This window comes from Nannospalax galili, unplaced genomic scaffold (assembly GCF_000622305.1).
Source record: "Nannospalax galili isolate Female #2095 unplaced genomic scaffold, S.galili_v1.0 scaffold63, whole genome shotgun sequence".
NCBI lineage: Eukaryota > Metazoa > Chordata > Mammalia > Rodentia > Spalacidae > Nannospalax > Nannospalax galili.
The window spans coordinates 1,578,423-1,584,731 of NW_008355272.1; the positions used below are offsets into that span (position 1 = coordinate 1,578,423).

The 6,309-nt window shown below is 40.3% G+C and overlaps 1 pseudogene; it reads right to left on the reverse strand.

Annotated features, from left to right (window-relative positions):
• Positions 1-5,874: 5,874 nt before the first annotated feature.
• Positions 5,875-5,975, reverse strand: LOC115067571 (annotated as a pseudogene).
• Between the last annotated feature and the right edge of the window lie 334 nt (positions 5,976-6,309).

Genomic DNA, 6,309 nt, shown 5'->3' on the forward strand with positions numbered 1-6,309 from the left:
CGTGTTAATTAGTAGATGTGAAAAACATTACTGTTGAAATCTACCTGATGACTTTATATCCATGCTCAGGTGCCAAGGAGCTCAGAAAGTAACCGACTGTGACTAGTAGTAATCAGATGTATAGAGATTAGAAACGCATGTGCAAACATCTTAATACCAATTGCATTAAAAATGAATTTTTCTGTATGAAACTGTGTGTCTTAATAATGAAATGGAGATCTTTTTTAAAGTTTAAAACGTCATTTAATTTTATGTCTTATAGGGTTTATACTGAGTACAATATTGTATAACTGTATTAATTCAACTGTAAAACTGAAAATTTACAGCCAATTTTGAAACAGATGCATCTTAGCTCTGGAAATTGTTATTGAATATGTCAATGCTGTTGTCAGGAAATGCTTCTTCTAATTATGTGGTTATTAAATAAATAATTTAAATAAAAAACAAAGAGCCGGGCGTGGCGGTGCACGTGTTTAATCCCAGCACTTGGGAGGCAGAGGCAGGCAGATCTTTGTGAGTTCGAGGCCAGCCTGGTCTACATAGTGCATTCCAGGACAGCTGGGGCTACAGGGAGACCCTGTCTCAAAAAGACAAAAAAACCCAAAAAACAGAAAAGAGGACATGAAGTGGGGAGGGCAGTGTGCGGGGGCGTCCACCAGGAGTCGGAGGTGGACAGTGGGATTGGCAATGATCAGAATACATGGTACACATACATGAAATTCTCAAAAATAATAGATATTACATTAATATAAAGAAAAATAGTCACTAGAACCTACAAGAAGCAAAGAAGAATCTTCTGGAACCTTCAGAAGGACCAAGGTCCTGCTAACATCTGGATGTCAGACATCTAGCTTGCAGACCAAATAAATTTCCATTGTTTAAAGCCACCCAAGTAGTTTGTAGTAGCCCTGGTGGGGTGCTGGTAGAGACTCCTGTCTCTAATCTCTACTCTTCTTTGTTAGAATAGTTTCTATTCCCTGTGGTTACAAACTCCACTATTCCCTGAACCAAATAGCTGCCAATGAATTGTACATCTCAATCAAGCTTCAAGAAAGAGAAGCAATACTGTTTGCCTCTCTAGGAATGGGCTTTTATTGGCCCTAATAATCTATATGAAGTGCTTAGCCCAGTGCCTGACATGTAAGAGACATTTAGTAAATGTTAATTGCTCTTAATATTTGAACTGGTGCTAGAACTTCTTACCAAGTTTAATAAGTGTCAGGCCATCAACATCAGCTTCTGTGCAGATCCATTCTGTGGATGACAGTGTTCTTGGGTAGAAGCAGCTGGTACTTAATAGCCATCTGGCATGCTGTGACCAAGCACAACTATATCTCTACAACATGGAACAACCCCAGCAGCAATAAATAGCTGAACTGGCTGCATTCACAAAATATAATGGCTGTCCAAGAATTCAAAAGTCTTCCTGATACCCTCTGCTCTGAATCCAAGGCCAAGCAAATCTCTTCGTAGTAGGCAATAACTCAGATCAATAGTGGCTGCTATTTGCAAACAAGAATCCAAGATAAAGGCTGACAAGATGGCTCAATGGGTAAGGCAGGCACTTGCTGCCAAGCTGGATGACCTGAGTTGAATTCCCAGGACCCATGGTGGAAGGGAAGAAAAGACTCCTGAAAGTTGTCCTCTTATGATCACCATGCACACCATGATCCCCGAAGAGATATGTGTGCCCCTGTGTTCATAGCAGTGTTTTTCACAATAGTAAAAAACAAGCAACTCAGGTGTCCACTGATAAATAAATGGATGGATGAGGGGGCTGGAGAGATGGTTCAGCAGTTGAAAGCACTGGCTGTTCTTGCAGAGGACCCAGGTTCAATTCCCAGCATCCACGTGGTGGCTAACAACCATCTGTAATTCCAGTTCCAGGGACCCAAAATCCTTTTCTGACCTCCGTGGTCATTGCATGACATGGGTGCACTTAAACACATGTAGGCAATACAGTCATACACATAAAATAAAAATAACAAAATAAACCAATTTATTTTTACTCTTAAAGTCATCTGAGGATGTTCCTTGGAGGTAACATAGGCTTGGGAGGAGCCCCTGGCTCCTTTCTTTAACAGTTCTGTCTATGTAAAGATAAGTCAAAGGTCCTGCTCAACCATGGCTGGCTTCGCTTGGGAGCATGGAGGAAATATATCCTCTGTGTTGACCCTCCTCTTTGTAGACTGAACACTGGTTCAGGTCCATCTGGTGGGGTCTCCACAGCCTCCTTGATCAAGAGGACAGGTGACTCACCACAGTTACAGGACATTTTGAGAGATGCTCATAGTTCCCTGGAACTTGGTCGACCTAGGAGGGAATGGAGCAAAAACTGCCCTTTTTGTCCCTCTGTCCAAATTAGTACAGGTCTCATAGTATGTCTGTTAAACATCCAATAAGGTTAGTTCTACCAGTCTTGTACTTTTAATTATCATGTGCCATGTAGATAGAGTTTGGGCAAAGATCAAACACTCTCAAATAAAACTTGCCTAGACATATATTACATTCTTTGATCTGGTTGTATATGTAATTTGTCAGTAGGTTATTGGACTAATATGGTTCACTCTGGTTTCCTAAAACCAGATAGGCATTACTTATCTCTCACATTGTCTAACCCTTCCACCATGGTTTCCCCATTGAAGGTGCCCCCATTTTTCCCATTTCTCCCTTAATAACACCCTTCTCCTATGGTCCCACCTCGCTTGAGCTCCTTCTTTCCCTTTATCCCCTAGGTTCCTTGTATACCCTTCCCTCCCCTCTCCCCTTAAAATAACCCCATTTTTATCCATATCTCCCTTGTTAACAACTGTTTTCTACTATTCTCTTTCAGATTCTTTCTTTTCCTTTACCTCCCTGGCTCCTTTTCATTAACCTGGTTCCTGTAGTTATGCCTGAATACATACTCACTTATAAAGATTTGGTGCTAGGACCCACATATAAGGGAGAACATATGTAGGGGTTTTTTGGGGGGGGTTGTTTGGTTTTTTTTCTGAGTCTGTGTTACTTCACTTAGTATAACAGTTTCTAGTTCCATCCATTTACCTGCAAATTTCATGATTTCATCTTTCTTTACTGCTGAGTAAAACTCCACTGTATAAATGAACCACATTTTCATTATCCACTGGGCCAATTGTAGGATCTTAAATACCCAAAAGGAGAGTATAACCAAAGATTAATGGGGTCAATATAATTTTTAAGAGTCCATATGTGTAGCTAAAGGCTACATAACAAGAAAAAATGCCAGATAGGAGATACCCACCTTTGAGTTATTGGCCCAAAAGACTCCCAGACAGTAACCCAGCATAGAACTGAAAAAATGAACAGCAGACCCCAATCTTACCTAAAGAAGTATTGACAACTGATTGCTGTTAGATGAGGAACAGCTGATCTTCCTGAAACAACGATCTTTAGATAAGCTGACTAGATTCAGCAGACAGACAAGCACTGGGGAATGGCTGGGGTGCCAGCAACACAGTGGACAGTAACAGGGATGACAGAATATATGGGCTCCAGTGTGTGGGAGGGATGCTAAGGATCTGAGTGTAACTGACTCTGACTAGTAATGATCAGATACATAGAGATTAAAGATACATGTGCAAACATCTAATTTTAGTAGCATTAAAAATGTAGGAAACAGCGTGTTTTAAAATGAAATGGAGAGCTTCTTTAAAGGATAAAAACTCATTCAATTTTATGTCTTCCAGGGTTTATACTGAGTTCAATATTGTATAACTGTATTAATTCAACTGTGAACCTAATAATTTACAGCCACTTTTGAAAAAGATGTATCCTTGCTCTGAATATGTTAAAGCTGTAATGAAATTTTCTTCCAATCATGTGGTTATTAAATTTAAAATTTTTTTAAAGAATAATAATAAAATAGTAATAAATAATAAACAAACGGATGAACAAAATATTATATATACATATATGTGTGTTTATCAGTCGGATTAGGCTTCCATAATAAAATACTGTTAGCTAACCGTCTTAAACAACATAAATATATTTTCTCACAGTTCTGGAGGCTAGATGTCCAAAATCAAGTGTCTCCTGATTCGGTTTCTGGTGAGGGCTCTCTCCTGGCTTACAAATAGACACCTGCTCTCTATGTCCTCACAAGACCTTTCATGGTGCATGACATGGAGAGAGACTCTTGATTCTCTTCATATGAGAAGACTGCTTCTGTCACATCATGGTCCTGCCCTTTCAATCTCGTTTAACCTTTAATTGCTCCCTTACTTCAAATACAGCCACATTGTGGGGTTGGGGGCCAGAATCAGAGCTCTAGCATATGAATCTGGGAAAGTAACATTCAGTCCACGGAATGATGTAGTCTTAAAAAGGGGAAACATTCTGACACCTGCTACAAGGGTGAACCTTTGGGGCATGATGCTGATTTAGCCAATCATAAAAGACAAACATTGTATGAGTCTGTTCATAGGAGGGACCTAGATCAGTCAAGTTCACAAAGACAAAGCATAATGGTGGTTGTTCCATGGGTGCAGTTTCAGCCTTACTAGCTGAAGAGAGTTTTGGAGCTTGATTGCACAACAATGCCCATGTACTTACTAATAAATTTTACACCCCAAATGGTTAAGGATATGTCTGTGCATCTTATTACAATTAAAATGATAAACTAAATAGGGCTGGGGTGACAGCTCAGTCAGTAAAGTGCTTGCCTCACAGGCATGAGGACTTGAGTTCTAGCTCCATGTAAAGGGCTGGGCGCAGTGGCACACACTTGTAATCTCAGAACTGGAGAGGAAGGAACAGGTGCTCCATAGGACTGGTTAGCCAGGTAGCCTAGCCTGATCAGCAAGTTCCAGGACAAATAAGAAACCCTGTCCCAAAAAGCAAAGTAGGCTGGGCACAGTGGCACATGCCTTTAGTCCCAGCACTCAGGAGGCACAGAGGAAGGAGGATCTCTGTGCGTTGGAGGCCAGCCTGGTCTACAAAAAATTCCCAGTCAGCCAGGGCTACATAGTAAGACCCTGTCTCAAAACAAACAAAAAAAAAAAAAAAAAAAAAAAAAAAAAAAAAAAATCCATTAAATCTCGACCTTTTTACTTGGTATATCCTTAAGATCATAATATATTGGTTCATCAGAGTTGATAATTCATACATACTTATGAATAGATGAAATCTGTCAAGTGGAAAGGATACTAAATAAACTTTCCTAAGAAGTCTTAGAAGCCAGGCGTGGTGGTACACGCCTAGCGGCTTACAACGCATTGCACAATACAGGTGCACTTACCTACATGCAGGCAATACAAGCATACATATAAAATAAAAATAATTTTAAAATTACATTTTAATCCTTTGGGTGAGTAGATATTATTGAATACCAGGTTCCCTAAAGAGTTTGTTGGGGTCTCCAGTGATCAGGCCATATTAATGGTTCCTAAATAGACCTCTATCCCAAGCAGGAGTTGGTAACTTGAACTGGCCCTTATATGTCTGGGTAGTGAACCATCTGTGCTCTGGTCACTGTGCTGGTGCAGCAGCTCTGTCTGGATGTTTCAGGCAGCATTTTATAAGGAGGCAGCAACTTTGGTCTCAGAAATGAACAGTGTCACTCCTCTGCCATTAAACTTATCAAGATTATTCTCCAAGAAGGTGCTTCTAGATCTAACACTGATACCACAGACCTCCTCAGCCCAGCTGTATGGGAACAGCTTGCCAGGCTATCAGGTTCCCATCAGAGAACAGTTGCAATTCACCCTATGGAATGTTCTACCTAGAATGGCCTCAGCAATCATTTCATCATTATGAAGAAACTGAGGCCCAGAGAGAGTTTAAGAGGCTTGCTTAAGAGACTCGAGCCTTTGAAAACCAAATCCAGATAAATTCTCACTAAAACAGGCTGCCTCACAAAAATAAAAGTACCTCATGAGTTTCTGTCATCTTGGCTCAGGGATCATGCCAAACTTTTCTGCATCATTTCAGTTTTAATACATGCACTGCCAAAGTGAGCATGTATAAAAAATGTACATTCCTAGCTATGGTAATTAAATTCTTGGCTCATCTATACATTTCACTATAATAGCAATATCCTGTCATCTTGTTAACTGTCTTGTTGCTGGTCCACTCTCCTCTATCCCCCATCAGGTTGCAAATTCCCTGAAAACAGGGATCGGCCTGCTTACATCTCCAAGACAGTGTCTAATATAAATAAGACCCTGGATAGATAGTGGTTAAATAACTGATCGTGCAAGAGGGACCTGTGTCCTCTGTAAGGGCAAACGTTTATTTCATATCTTAGTCTTAGAAGAAACAAAGCCCCAGAGAACAGGCACAGCACAGGCA